We start from the raw sequence: 16,490 nt of genomic DNA on the forward strand, positions 1-16,490 counted from the left end.
GCATAGCATTAACACTGCAAAACTAAAATTAGCAAAATGTCAGAAATGAAAAGATTGATTCACCCAGACGCAATTATCATTTAAAAGTGCTTGATTGAGGTGCTGCAGTTGGGTGATTTATTCTGCATACCATATACATAATTAAAGTAGTGGAGCGGAGTAATTTATCAATCTACTTGAGGCTGGAGGTTGAGGAGCTGTATATGTTTGTTTTAATAAAATGCTCAGGCTGCTGCTGCTACCACACTTCTCTATTACCAAGAGGGAAAGTACTTATTAATATTATTATTATTACTGCACTATAAGTCACTGGTAAGTATGCAGCAGCCGGTGGCATAGACTACAAGAGGGGCAGAGAGAAGAGAAATTAGCAGACATATACTGATTAAAAAGGCAATGTAACAGGAAACAGAGGGGTGAGGGGAAAGAAATGGGAAGGTAGTGTGGAGATAAAAATAGGAAGCTATCTATCCAGAGGAAGAAAGAAAGAAGGGAGTGCAGAAAGAGGGGGAGTGCACAGGGGAGGAAAGAAGCGAGAGAGGGAGAGAGAGAGAGGGAGGGAGAGGAAGAAAGACAGAGAGGGGGAGAAGCAGAGGAGGAGGTAAGAAAACGACACCTCTCCCGGCACTCAGTTTTAAATCCACTGCCTTTTCCTCCTCTCCATGCTACAAAGGCTCAGATCTCCCTTTTCCCCATTCGTCTCCTGTCACTTCCTTCCTGGACGCTTACAGGACGACTCCTCCGCTTACTTTCTCCCATCCTGGCAGCAGAGACAGAGCCCCTGCCCTGACTGTGCCCAGACACCCTCTGCCCACTGTTGGATTGAGTTGGTGCTCCAGAGCTGCTGCTGCTGCTGCTGCACAGTGACCTCCAGCAGGACTCGGGCAGCAGAAGTAAGAAGAGCCCACATCTAGATCTCATTTCCTTCCTGCTATTATCCCAATGAGAAGAGAACATCTGAAGGACTAGTCACAGCAGCAGATGCCTCATGTGAGTACAGTTTTCTAGCAGCCTATAGGTTGGAGATGTCATTTGCAAACGTAGATGCATCATCATTCTCCCTTGCTGAAGTGCCGGCTTCCATCTCACTTATCGGAATTGGTATGGCCCCCAGCACAGTGACAGCTTCTCATTGCAAAGTTCGGGCACTTCTGGGACTGTCCCAGGCAGCTGTGCCTTCCCCATCTGCCCACAGTGCACAGCACTGACATAGAGTATACTGTCCCAAGCAGCTCTGCCTTCCCTATCTGCCCACAGTGCACAGCACTGATAGAGTATACTGTCCCAGGCAGCTCTGCCTTCCCCATCTGCCCACAGTGCACAGCACTGACAGAGTATACTGTCCCAAACAGCTCTGCCTTCCCTGTCTGCCCACAGTGCACAGCACTGACATAGAGTATACTGTCCCAAGCAGCTCTGCCTTCCCTATCTCCCCAGAGTGCACAGCAGTGACATAGAGTATACTGTCCCAGACAGCTCTGCCTTCCCTATCTGTCCAGAGTGCACTGCAGTCCTATAGAGTATACTGTCCCAGGCAGCTGTGCACTTCCCATCTGCTCAGAGTGCATAGCACTGATATAGAGTACACTGTCCGAGGCAGCTGTGCCTTCCCCATCTGCCCAGAGTGCACAGCACTGTCTTGGAGTACACTGTCCCAGGCAGCTCTGCCTTCCCCATCTATCCAGAGTACACATCACTGATAGAGTATACTGTCCCAGGCAGCTGTGCCATTCCAATCTGCCCAAATGCACAGCACTGACATAGAGTATACTGTCCCAGGCAGCTGAACCTTTCCCATCTCGCACAGCACTGGCATAGAGTATACTGTCCCAGGCAGCTGTGCCATTCCCATCTGCCCAGAGTGCACAGCACTGACATACTGTATACTGTATCCTGAGAACAAGCAGTCCTGATAGGACTCTTCCCAGACAGTTACAGCATGACCTTGTTCCACATGTATCCAGTTTTATCATTTTCCAAACCCAGATCAGGTTGCATAAGTATTTTGTAGCAATAACACACACTTCCTACAGGATGTGAGCACTGTCTGTCATTTGCCTGCTTTATTATGAACATACAATAATAGATACATATTACCACCAAAACCTGACATTAGTTCTGTATATTGTGCCTGCTTACATGTCACCAAAAGGTCAAGTATTGCTCTTAATAAATACACCCCATGATATAGGGTTATTGTCACAGGGACCACTGCTATTTATTGCAAGGTTTCATCCGAAGCGCATTATACTATTTTAATTAGGCAGGGAAATTGCAATCAGCAGAACCACAGCTTGTACTCTCAATTCCTGCAAGTATTAACCTCATTCTTAACCTTAAAACACCACAGTTGTTAAATAATAAATAATGATGATAGTGAAACCAAACTTTGAATGATTTATATGCTTGAAGCAACATGTTATGTTTTACTACACTTTTTAAGGAAGGAGATGGTTAATTTGTTGGGGAGGGGGCAAGGATCACACACAACATACTGGGGGGGGGGGGGGTACAGTATGTTCACCTGGACACTGGTTGTTGCTAAGCTGTTTCCATAAGAGATACAACATCAGTCTCTGCTACAGTTCAATAAAGATTTGTGCATTTTGTATAAGAACCGCTGTAACTTTCTGCAGAATGGTATTTTGTTTTGTTTTGGTCGCTACCAGTCTGTTCCATGATCCAGAGTTATAATGACTTAACTAAAAAAAACTTTTGTAATAGTAGGATGCCTATTGTGGTTACTGGCTTAAGATGTTTATATAGAACATAATAAGTATAATCCCTAACATCTTGGCAGCCTGCGACACTATAACCACCTGTGATCAACCACATCACACGCACACCAGTCACATTATGCACTTATGTTTTTTTGCTATGCTGAAAAGCAGGAATGTGCGGCATTCACTATGGAAAAATCGATTAGGATTTTGGCCTTTACATCAGTATTCTTGTTTTCCTCACACATCTGGTGTCATTGTAATATGCACACAGTAATCAGCATGGAAGCATAAAACATCGAAAAGATTCAAATGTGATGGCAATACCAAAACATTCCCCCTATACGTTACAGGCCACAGTTCACATATATATAATAGTTATTAATCTGATATCTATAGGGAACTAGTGCACTTTTCTATTTTAAGGTTATAAGAAACTATTGTAAATGAATAACAGGAACAATTAGCATTAAATAACATTTCCCGGTAACTTTAGAACGTATACTATCACCTTAATCTATAACTAGAAAGATGGTGGTCCGTTTATAAGGTTGAACTAAAAGTCTCAGATTGAATTTGATGGTAGACATAGGCTAGTGAATCAGTTTTGGAAGTTTAAATATACAGTACATAAGGCACCCGCCAGTTCATACTACAGAAAATATAACATTTCTTTTTCAATAATATTGTACCATGTTGAAGTGCTTTGCTTTGTAAGTGGAACCTAATTGGCAGTTTATTAACAAGTAATTGTGTAAACGTCTTTCTCATAATCAATGACGAGCAAAAAGAATGTTTATGTGGGGAGAACATCTCTTTGTTTCCCGTTAACTTTATTAACATGATTATTAGATAGATATCCGTTTAGTTAATGTTATTTTAGTTGCACTAGCTTAATATATAGATAAAGGATGTTTCTTAAGATTACCTTTATCTCTGCTGTTTAACTCTTAATAGTCTGTCTTGTTTAACATCATAATTGTAAAGCCATGAAGTGGAAAGTAAAGATACTACTGGTTTCATGCAACAAATAATAATAATTCAAATAAAAGATCATTTTAAAGGGACTAGTTTGTTTAGCAAGGGTGGGATCTTTGCCTTTGGGATTTATAGGTGATAGCCTATGATTATTTTCAATAGTGGGTGCAGTGTTATAACTGGCCACCACGGTTGATTAGACTTCATAAAGTAAGTATATAAGTACGCGTTTATATAGAACATATGTATATGTGTGTGTTTACATTTAATGGATTGTAATTCCTATTGTACCAGGGTATACTGTTCAGCCAAGCGGGTATGAACAGTGCTATAGGTCAGGTGATTAAGGTTTAGTGTCTCTGCAGGGTGACATTCATCTAACTGCACTTTTTGGGGCAGGAGTGCCATAGTCTTAGGCCGTTTAGTTGAATCTGTCATTTCTATTAAATCAAATCAACTTTGTTGTTCCTCAAGTAGAGTGAACAGGAGTATCAGTGTTGTGTGTCGGATAAAAGAAGGATTAAGCAGTTCGCTTGTCACTCTGATCGACCACAGATAACATCTAATAGTTCTTCCACATGCGATGCACACTTCTTGGTTATTTGATTATAGCCTAAGGAAGCCTTATCCCTGTTTAGTCATGGTTTAATGCAAGTCTTGCCAAAATGAAAAAAATAAATAAATGAACAGTAATTATGTAGTCAAATATTGAACAATTTCCAACTAAACTGCTACATTTTAATACATCAATGTATGTGTTTAATTAATCCGCATATGTTACATTCTTCTGGCAATAACATTCACTTTATCTTCGCACTATAGGTTTTTTTAGAACAGGTTTCAAAACTTTAGAATTCTACCTTTTATGACATTATGACATTTCCATTTTTATGGTGGGATTACTATGGGTTTCCTGCAGTAGAAAGCTAGACAGAACCAATATATGTTATAATTAAAAATAAAAAAATAAAATAATCAAAAATCTTTTTTTTACGACTATATGATTATAATGCATATAGTGTGTCGCCAAAGACAGTACTCACAAATAAGTACATTATTTTAAATTTCACATTTATTCCAAGTTGACAGCTATAAATGTAGATATTGATACATTTTACTATAGCCTGTAAATTTGCTGCTAAATGGAAACAATCTAGGGTTAATGTGGGTAGGGTGATCAGGATATTCGGACAGATTTGGACATAAATCCCTTTTAATATTTTTTACACACACAAACACACACACACACACACACACACACACTGCAGAGTTGTTAAAAAATAATCTTACAAGCTCTGTGTTTACAACCAAATATAAGTCATTATCAGCCAACCAGATCAACACAACCACCAATAGGCAAAGCACATTTTGACATCTTGCAAATTAACCATTACAAATTATTATTTCGATACAATTGCTATTGCATAAAAAGGGTTAATTTCTGAAATTGAATTAGATTTTTAATACAAAAACATGTCAAAAATTACCGATGCATTAAAGTTTATGTCTGATTATGATTGTTTTATGGCCTTTTTCGTACAGTTTTGTAGTATGGAGTTTTAAAAGTTTTTAAAGACCAACCCTCTTTCTCTCCATGTAACTCATCTGCACCTTTCTCATTGCCGCCTGCTACAGTACTGTATCTTTTCATGGGTCACTTAATTATTATTTTTTTAACAATATCTCACGTTTAGAACCTCTCTTTCACTATAGTTATATAGAGAACATATACGCCTCTGTGACTACAGTATGCAAATAATAATAATAATGCATTAACGGTATTCTACAGGGTATGCATTTATTTCTTTTAAGTCTATTATAATGGCACAGTTAGGCTTTATTGTGTTATTCTGTATATGTTTTGTATTGACTGATGTAGTGGGTGTTTGTTTGGCATTGTGATGCATTGTAACCAGCAATGCGTTTCCAGCCGACTTTTTAAAGGTAACATCTGCCTTGGAATTAACAATCCATTTATAAAGGAAAGAAAATATACTATAATAATACAAATAATAATAATAATTTGTTTCAAAGTGACAAATCAGTGTTGTTAGAGAGTCAGGATGTGGGTTAACTCTTGCAGTTTTCATTCGGGGAAGCACGTGTTCATATCTATTAGTTAAAAAAAAAAAAAAAACGCTAAATATGCGTTTATAAGCCCACAACAGAAATTTCTGATAAAGCAAACTGGTAGACTTAAGAAACTTCGCATTTATGCAAGATACAGTAGTATAATAATGCACAACAATGTTGTCATATACCCATAAACTCTTTTGAAATAAGCACTTATATAGATTGTAAGCTTGCAGCAGGGCCCTCTAACCCCCAAGTCTGTCCGTTGTTACCCAGTTTGTTTTATCACTGTCTACTATTGTAAAGCGCAACGGAATCTGCTGCGCTATATAAGAAACTGTAAATAAATAAATAAATAAAATATATTGCCAATAAGGAGCAGTTTACAGTATCTTAACCATTTGAGTGCCAACAGCTCTCTGAGAGATGCGCAAAATATCCGCTGAAAATACCAGCGTTGCTCACATTTGTTATATCAATTCAAATTATTATTATTTTTTTTTGCGTAAAAATAGATTCGATTTCCTATATACTGTAAACATTACAGGTCATTATGACGAATACAAATGTTTGCTTTGGCAGTTTTTAAACCTATTTTGACAAATTCACTTGGCACTCAAAGGGTTAACTTCACTACCATATATCATAGGTGGCATAATGTTAAGGTGGCCATACATCTACAGATCGATTGTCAGATTGGGCTGTTCGGAACAAACACCTGGTAATATCTGAATGACAGTTTTTGGCAGTTTTCCAGCATTTCAAGCAAATGGTTAACTGTCATTTACTCTCATCCATTACCAGGTTTTTATTCCAACCAGCCCAATCTGATAATCGATCTGTAGATGTATGGCCACCTTTAGTCTACAACATGAACACAAACTTACTGTACAGTATATAATACAAAAAAACAAATTCCTTGTTTTGCTTTAGCTGTTCCATCAGTAATCAATGATGCATATGGTACAGTATAAAGTATAGTCATTTTAGGGGCTGCTTGTATTGAACCTTTCTCCTTTGCATCGTTTTGTGCTTGTCATTAGTTGAAACCTAAGTACATGCATGATCAGTCATGCGTGTTTTCACAGGCCAGCAACGGTACACTCACAAATTTCGTTACACAGGTAATTTTTGAGTGAATTGTTCATAAGGTTTGCTCATACTGATGATTTATGGTAAGTGGGAACGTTTGTGACCTCATTGCACGTACAATAGGACTGTAATATAAGCACACTTCATTTTATAGTAGTTCTAGAGGTGACAAGCAATATAGACTGTATTACAAAATAATCTTATAATGTCAACAGCCTTGTATTTATATGGGAATATTATAGTACAGACAAAAATGCAATATTAGGAACATTGAAAGTTTAAAAAGATTGACCAGATATTTGTGTTAATCATTGGTGGCAAATCACAAGAAGCACCAGCATCTCGTTTTACAGTGTTGCTTGTTTACGTTCTATACTATAGGGTTCGATCATTTACTTTTGGAAGGCCTGGGTTATAACTTCATAATATATACGTTGTTGTTTGTATTTTATGGTGCTTTGCACTACAGTGAACAATCGGAATAGTTAGTTTACGCAATATTTGTGGTAATATATATTAGGTGTTTTGCCTCCTAACTGTAGACCAGTAATGGCTAACCTTGACACTCCAGCTATTGTTGAGATACACATCCCAGCATGCCCTGAACCAGTTTTAGCATGGCCAAATAGTAAAACTGTAGCAGGGCATGCTGGGATGTGTAGTTCAATAACAGCTAGAGTGTCGAGGTTAGCCATCACTGCTGTAGACAGGTGTTACTCTGTGATCAAGAGCTTGCAGTGATGTTTATTACTGAAAACTTTTGGGAACTATACTGTTTGTGACATGCCCCTATTTGTTTACTTCCCAGCAGTGACAGAGCAAAGTTTCCTTACTCATGTATGGTATCTTTATGCAATTTGCATTAGCATGCCACCTACACAACATGGTAAACCAGTAGTAGGGTTTCTGCTATAGCCAACATCCATAGATGTCTGAGAGCCAATCAAAAATCAATTCAAATGTTTATAAAATGCATGTTATCCTTTGAAACTACACAAAATAACAAGTTCTATTGTTGCCCCAATCTCAGTTGAATTATATAGCTGTGCAAAGGACTCTCCTGAGATGCTGAGCTTTTATTGACATATCCCATGAGATGTCCAATTTGTTTCAACAAGATCAAGGTCTTCATCAGATAATCTCAAGGGTAATAGATCTGTTTGCTATTGAACAAGTCAGAGGTGAACACTATAAGAACCCTGCTCTTTGTCAGTGATCAATTACACCTAGAAAAATACAGTAGAACCTACAACAGCATCCACTCATACAGTAGTACCATTTCTCTGAGGTTTGATGGGGAACAAAGGCAAAGTAAGATATTATTTTCTTATGTTTTACCGAAACAGCAAATGGAAATGCAAATTCCACATCTGCAAGAACTGTTAACCAAACGTATCTTGCTATACGTAGCATGTGTACATTCACACAAGAATGCATTTTCATTCAGTTAGCAGTATAATTAAAAGTGGACCCCACATAAGATGAAATAGCGCAGGGCAGAACTCTATACAATATGACCTATATAAACAGGATAATATCCTATTTACATAAAAAAAATTCTTCAAAATAGCAACTGATCTAGAAATCTAGAATCTAGAAATTGGTTCTGAATCAAAATATATGTCTATGAATTTAGCTTATTATTCACTTATATGTGATATTTGCTTGTTGAATTCAAATATCTGGTAGATACAAGTAAAACGGTTCTAAAGTGTGTTATCAGCTAGTTGTGGCTTTTTCAGAGATAATCAAATCACATATGAAACACTTTACAGTCAGAATTAGTTTTTTAAATTGCCTAAATAGGTAAGAAATACTCATTTGAAATGGCCCAATGGGACAACATTTCTTTCAAAAATCTTTCTTTATAAATTAAAATAAAATGGAGTAAAACAGGGTCAAAAAGAAATATTACAGCAATTTTTTTTAGCCGATAACCTATATTATTTAAATGTAGAAATATGATATAGCTGCCTATTAAATTAATGCATTTTGTATGCATGCTAACATTTGTATTTTTTAATTTATAGGTCGGAGTTTTTAGGTCACATAATACATACATCTAATGCATATTTTAATGGGCTCCCTTACGGATGCTCATTCTGCATATTGTTGGCACTGAGAATAGCTCATAAATTTAGCAAGACACTCGCATAATCTGCTTTGACTTTACGCATAGGCAGGTTTCAGGTCTCTGTCAGTCATGTTAATGCATTTAAAAATGCTGTACTGCTCAGTATAACTAGCATAAAATACTGTCCCAGGTTTCAGTTTCACACATACTTAAAAATTCCTTTTGTTAGACTCATATGTGTAACGGATATAAAAAAAAAAAATAAGATCCATTTTTTAACAAATTATTATTTTCATCAACCCACTCATTACTATGTAGCGTGTGTTTAAGTTTGAGTGCTAATTTAATTCACGTCTGGAGGTATTGAATCAGATTAACTAGCAAGGGAGGTGAGTGAATCATCAGTGATTCAATAGCGGTCCATATTGCCATGTAAAAGTTGACTAATTGTAGTTTCAGTTGATGGAACACCTAGAACTTGATGACTAAAACTGAGTTCCGACTGTTTAATTGACATCTCTATTCACAAGTGACTGTAATCTCAATAATAATTTCAGTGGAGCAGGATGGACATACAGTAGATAATGAACCAATACAGGTAGTTTTCAGTGTTACTATATGCCTTCGAAATGTTATACCATTACTTCAACTTGCAAAGATTTATACTATTTGGAGTAAATATTATAACTATGGAGGATATCAGCGTGGTAGGAAAGCATAAGGAACACTCTAGGACAGTGGTTCCCAAACTGTGTGCCGTGGCACCCTGGGGTGTCTTGGAAACCTTGCGGGGGTGCCCCAGGTTGGTGGACCAAGACCAAGTCAGATTATTTTTTGTCATTGTAATAGGCAAAACCATGCAAATCATAAACTGTGGTGGAAGAACAGAAGTGAATTATGTCCCTCCCTGATGTTTTTTAAATCAGAAACTTTAATACTTTAAATCAGAAACTTTAATACTAGGGGTGCCGTAAAAAAAAAATCTGGTACTCCAGGGTGCCGTGATTCCAAAAGGTTTGGGAAACACTGGTCTAGGACATTCGAGCATTGGTCTAAGGACCATCAATTGTAAATAATACGGTTGGGGGAAAAAATCTTTAACATTTTTATAAACTACTGTATTGTTCTAGAAGTCACCAACTTAGGGTCACAGGGGAAACTTTTCCTTCCAAACCCTGCTGTGTAATAACCCCTATCTAGGAGAACCCCTTCCTTTGCTTTCTTTAGTCCATTCTCCTATTTGGAACTGATGACACCTTCTTTGTTCCTTATATTTGCACTGGTATACAGAATTAATATATACATATTATGTCACTCTTCAAATGAAAGATATGTACTGTAGTCTTTTTAATGCTGTGATTTGTTAAACCCTTTCTTAACAAGGTTTTCAACTCTAAACCCCCTTTGGTTCTCCTATGTTTCTTATAGAAATGTTTCTGTAAACTTGCCTGTTGCTGTATAAATGACTTATAAAAATGAGTCGATTGTTTTAGCCCCTTAGAGCAACAATATAGAACTCATGGTGCTGTAAGAATAAAATAATAATAATAATAATATCTAAAACATCATGCTATATTGAAGATGTAATCTAACTAGTCATATATACATTGCTTAGGAGCATATGTTTGAACTGATTTACATTAAATTGAATCTACCATTCACATGCCAGTTTGTAATTTTGTATTAATCCATTTGAAGGAGGGTTCTGCCCTGCCTGATATTACTAACAATACAGAGCTTAGTGCCATAAGCAAAAATAGAGATTTATATACCTAATTTTCGAGGGGCCATTTATAAGGTCATTGATACAATGCCTAGAACGTATATATTTATCCCTGTTCTACCCAGAGATAACTTTATTCCTATTTGAATATATTCCATATACAAGAACTCTTTCTCATATATCATTCATACTTTTTTCTTTACCTAGTACCTATCTACTAGACCACGCATTTCCAACCTCAGTCCTTATCGCACATTAGCAGTGCAGGTGTTGGTGATATGCAGGCTTAAGCACTGATGGTTAAATCAAAATAACTGAGGTATTAACTAAGTCACCTGTGCTCAACCATGGATATCACTAAAACCTGGACTTTTAGTTGCAAATTTACTATCATGGGAGTTCTCTTGATGATGGAATGTTGCTATGAGTAACCAACCAGATTCTATTATCTTTTAGAAGGTCCTAAATAAATAAGAAGTGGAATCTGGTTGCTATGGTTACATCCCATCTTAGTAAATGTACCCCTTAGTGTGCCCCGAGTACCGAGATTGAGAAGTAGATAATGAACCTGTACTAAACAGTATTGATTTATGCTGCATAATCCAAATGATCACACTTGATGCGCTACATACAGTAGATCACGTTTTACATTTATTTTCTTGTAAAAATTTTACCGCACTGATACTTTTCTGCCAAATCATTTTCAATAGTATATTTCAGAGTAATAGAAACACAGCAAAGAATCACTTGGCCCATCTAGTCTGCCCATTTACAAGCACACACTAGGGTTAATTCTTGTAGTAGACAACTAACAGTATATTACTGAATTGTGTGAGGAAACTGGGATACACTGAGGAAGCCCACTCAATCATCGGGATACACAGAATACAGTATGGGCCAAGGTGGGTTTCAAACCCATGAACTTAGTGGTGTATCACTGAGATTAGCTGCTTCAGAACACATGGGTGGTTATCACCTGGGTAAGGTGCTCTACCTGTGTGAATCTTGTTAGATGTCACCACTCCACCTCCTGTGTTAAGAAGGTAGCTTTTAATAAGTTGCATAGGCTATTTCTACAATACCCATAACCTTGTACTTTTTCCTTCTTTTGAATACAGAAAACCAACGTATTTCAGAGATCAAGTTTCCCTTTATCTTCCTAGGTTATTTCTCTGAATGTATCTTTTAGAAACCAATTATTATATGCTTTATTGGTCTTGGCATATATGTACTTTAATACACTTGGGTTGAAACTTGCGTCCTTTAGCAGTCTTTGCTAACCTGATTGCCTCTCTACATATTGTGCTGCACTCTGTGTGTTTATGTACAGTAATGACTGCACAGGCGGACCTTGTACTTGTAGGAATTTAAAATGAAACAAATGTAGTTTCAAATAAATATTCTGCTTTATTTCATGCACACCTTCGTTCCCCTTGCATTTTGAATTTTAATCAGTTTTACAACATTACAATATTGTATTGCTTACATTGTTAATAGGTTATGGGTACTGTATCTCTAGAATGTATCGATAGTTGTAGCTAGAATGCTATCATGGTTATTTGTATATCACTGAGATACCCCTTTTAGATCATAATGCTGGGTCGGACCCGGGATCATTTCCCCGGGTCCAATGCTTTCACCTTGAACCCGGGTCGCTCATTATGCAGAATTGGCGGGTTGGTCAATAAGCTTTGGTGCTTTCACACCACGCCTCAACTCGGGTCGACGCATCAAAAACCCATCAATTTCCTGGTTCGGAGGTGTGTGTGAAAGGGGTATAACACAGGAAGTTATATCTGTAATACTGAGATAACTCTAGAATGCTTAGGTCCTCAACAGTGATGTGTTTATATCTAGAAGTCATTTGCATTTAATATAACATAGGCAGTTGTATCCATAATACTGGGATAGCTATTTCTTTAACACTGAGCTGGTTAAACTGTATGACCTATAGAATGCTCAGATAAATGTACAATTGAGGACCGAGTTTGAGAACCTCTGCACTAAGCTATGTTTAGTTCGGTGTGTACATGATACCATGGATTTGGAGTTCAGGCATCTTAAATGTTAAGTAGTTCATAAAATGTAACTTTCCGATCTGACAGTTTGTAGCAGTGTTAAAACATTTATCGTCTAATACTCCTGCATACACACCTATATAATTATCGGTCGGTCGGTCCAAAAACATTGTATGTGTGTGTACCTACAGACCTAGAATGCTAACATTTTTTAATCTACTGTAGAACAGTGAGGTAGTTATATGCTCAAGTGAATGTACTTAGAACACATAAAAGTTTATTTCTACGACTTGAGATGCTAATGTATATCTAAACACTGTTATGATTACATGTGAAATGGTCGGGTAACTGCATCCAAGACGCAGAGGCTGTTGGCTAGAGAATGCTTAGGTTGTTGTGTTTTGGAAAACTGTGCTTTTTATTTCACATCACCAGGGGTTTGCAAAGTTCCAGAGTGATGAATTCTGCAGTTCTAGATATAATGCTCTAGCGTCATAAAGAAACCTGAATTCACTGCTTACAGTAACTTAAAATATGGTGGTATGAATAAGCGATTAGCAATATTATAACATCACAGTTTTGGTGTAGCCAGCTATGAATTGAAACAGGCTGTTACAGAAGTGCTATAAAAGGTTCCATTTTTAAGACTATTGAATAAATTATTTCAGGGGTTTCAAAGAGTACAATCAGGAGAAGGAAAGATCACAAAACAGTGTCACCACCATTAGAGACAAGGCCCTATTCTCTCACATGCCTTACGCATCCTCTTCCCTCTCCCTGAAATCCTGTATGTACTGAAAAGCTGTGACTGCATCAATCAAATGTCACCTCGTCTACACAGCTGTGTCATCAAATGACACATTTCATCTGTGAGTGCTGCTGTGCGCCAAGCTTTCCTCCAACTGCATTTCGCCAATGTCTACTTAATGGAGTGTTTTCATGTCAGAGGGAGCATAGAAGCAGAAATGTATTTAGCAGTGAAGTAAGGATGGCAGCGATTTGTGTTATCTGAAAAATATAGTATTTATATACTTACTAAGTGTTTCCTGTACTGCTCGACACCCAGAGTCACTAACTGGAGATCATTATTCCCTCTAGACCAGTGGTGGGCAATAAGCGGCCCTCCAGCTGTTGATGAACTACACATCCCAGCATGCCTTGCCTTAGTTTTGCTATTCAGCCATGCTTAAACTGGTGCAGGGCATGCTGGGATGTGTAGCTCATCAACAGCTGGAGGGCCGCTTATTGCCCACATCTGCTCTAGACTGACCAGCCTGAAAAGGATCATATTAAAAAGGGAGTACTGATAAACTGCTGTTTACTGTGACTCTGCGCAACGAATTACAGTAAACAGATGTAGTGCTTGCAGTATGGTGGTTTGATCACAATAATCGCTTCATTTCCAAGTTGCTCAATTAGAGCAAATATCAAAATAAAGCTACTGTTGGATACCCCCATTGTATACTGCACTGTCCTATCTTATGGCCTCGCAGATCTCACTGGCTGCCTCGAATGTTTGCCGCATGCTCGCTTGCCCGGCTAGGATCGCATGAGATACATTGTATCCTATGCGATCCTGTCCCCCGGGAGCCGTCGGGTGTGATCGCCGGGTATCGCATGCGAGGTACCGCATGTGATACCTCGCACTAGTGTATGGGCAGGGCCGGCGCCACCACTAGGCAAATCAAGGCATTTGCCTAGGGCGCCGGCCACTGGAGGGCGGCATTTTGCCCCCCATGCAGCGGGGGTACCTGTCCTGCGGCGCTGTGTATTTAAAGCTGGCGGCGGAGGCAGCGATGGGTCCCTGCAGTCAATAAGAAATAACGAGCGCTATCCGCCGGGCTATGCGGAAGCGCTTCTGTTGTGAAAACACTGTCCGCACGCTGATTGGCTGAGATTCAGCCAATCAGCGTGCGCCGTGCGGCCAGTGTTTTCACAACAGAAGCGCTTCCGCATAGCCCGGCGGATAGCGCTCGTTGACTGCAGGGACCCCTCTCTGCCACCGCCGCCAGCTTTAAATACACAGCGCCGCAGGACAGGTACCCCCCCTCCCCCGGCACCGGGGCGCCCCCACCCCGACTCGCCTGTGGCGCTCCGGTGCCTTGCACCGGCCCTGTGTATGGGGGCCTTAACTGACAGTCAGGCCCTAGAACAGATTTAGGGTATTTTTTCTACAGTCGGCAATATAATCACTAAATGTTATATGGCGTCAAGGGAAGAAGAAAATGCATTTTTTTTGTAAAAAACGGAAGATTGAATTAAAGTGAATCAAAACGACAGCAAATGATCAGAAACTTTGGACTTTTATCATAGCCGAACTTTTTTGTGTCCTAATTGGAAATCTCCGCTGTGAGAATTCGGCAGTTAGCTTCTGTCATTTCAGCACATTAAAAATTTAAATCTCAGTAATGACAAGGTCAGTGTTCCATCCTGGACATTTCATATATACAGCGGAATAAGTCTGCTTCTTTATTAGAGAGGATTCATTCCATGGGAGGGTGCTACATTTTTTCTGAATTTTTCCACTTTTCCCTCATCTATCTCCAGCAACCTCATATTTATACCTCTCATTTGTAATTGAGTGCAAATTGGGTACAAGTAGACGACCATCCCATTGAATCAGAAGTTCCATTAGGTGGAGAAAGCAGCGGGCAGGGACTCTCTTCTGAATTTGGCTGACCTTTCCAGGCAGCTCTGTCTCCCAGCAGAAAGCGAAAATCCTTAAATGTTTAGGCACGTTGTCACAGACTTTCTGAATAAATACAGGGGAATTCAGACCTGGAAAATTCACAATCTAAAAAGTGCTTTATAACTAACTAGTTGCCAACTCATTATAATATGCTCCCTTGAGTGCCATCTAGTGGCCACAGTTGCGCAATACACTTTAATCCCCCCCCTGTAGAGGTGAGGAGCAGCTATAGCTTTTTATTATATAGGATTAGGATAGAATATAGCAATACACACTGGTCAAAGCATGTATGACCTGTTGTTTGCCTGGGTGTGGCATGAAGTGCAGAGCAGCGGTCATATTTGGATTCCTCTGTGAACCACACAGCTGCTTCATACATGCAGTTGCCCCTTCAGAGCTTGGAGCCTGGTGGCTGGCGCTTCCATTGCCTCAGGGAATTATGCCCCTGCTACAGCCTAACATTCTTGCCTACTCTACCTAAACAGCTATGAGACTCCTAAAAACCGGGTGGTGCTCAAGTAAGCCCAGAACAGCGAGCAAGTCTCCCAAAATCTGGGGCCACCTTCTTTATGAATGAATTGGGCAGGCAGTACAAGCGGCCGATGACCTGATTCACATTGAACTGCATCATCATGATACTGACAGCAATTGTGAAGTTCCATCATTCTTTGCCACTATGTGCAGATGTGTGAAAAGATGAGTATTCAGGGACTGGGCAAAGCCAGATTATAGGACAGCATTAGCAGGATCTGTAAAAGTTCTTATGGATATAAACATTTTAGATTAACAAATGTGCATCTATATATATAGATAGATATATATATATATCTATCTATATATATATATAGAGATGGTACTTGTTTCCTAGCACGGCCACAACGATTTCTATCGTGGTGGTCGTATCGGAAAAAATCGTGTCGGTCGCGTCGGGTGCATACCAAAACGCACACGACGCGACTGACGCGATGTACCCGATTTCTCCATAGGCTTCAATGTTAAAATAATTTAACATTGAAGCCTATGGAGAAATCGGGTCCATCGTGTCCATAGGCTTCAATGTTAAATTATTTTAACATTGAAACTGAGTCCATTGAACATAGTAAAAAATGGGTAAAGGGCCAAT

General features: G+C 38.9%; 1 protein-coding gene across 7 annotated transcripts in view; it reads left to right on the top strand.

Moving 5' to 3' along the window:
* The first annotated feature begins 546 nt into the window (after positions 1–546).
* MEF2C (myocyte enhancer factor 2C) overlaps positions 547–16,490 on the top strand; it is a 194,159-nt gene continuing 178,215 nt past the window's right edge. For 2 of the 7 annotated variants that reach the window (XM_083151807.1, XM_083151814.1), the window contains exon 1: positions 553–990. The gene's annotated coding sequence lies outside the window, so the exon portion shown is untranslated. Of the gene's footprint in view, positions 991–16,490 lie in introns of all 7 variants that reach the window. The other 5 variants (XM_083151815.1, XM_083151813.1, XM_083151810.1 and 2 more) reach the window with 5 other exon arrangements.

Source organism: Crinia signifera, chromosome 1, assembly GCF_055691185.1.
Source record: "Crinia signifera chromosome 1, ASM5569118v1, whole genome shotgun sequence".
NCBI classification, from domain to species: Eukaryota; Metazoa; Chordata; class Amphibia; order Anura; family Myobatrachidae; genus Crinia; species Crinia signifera.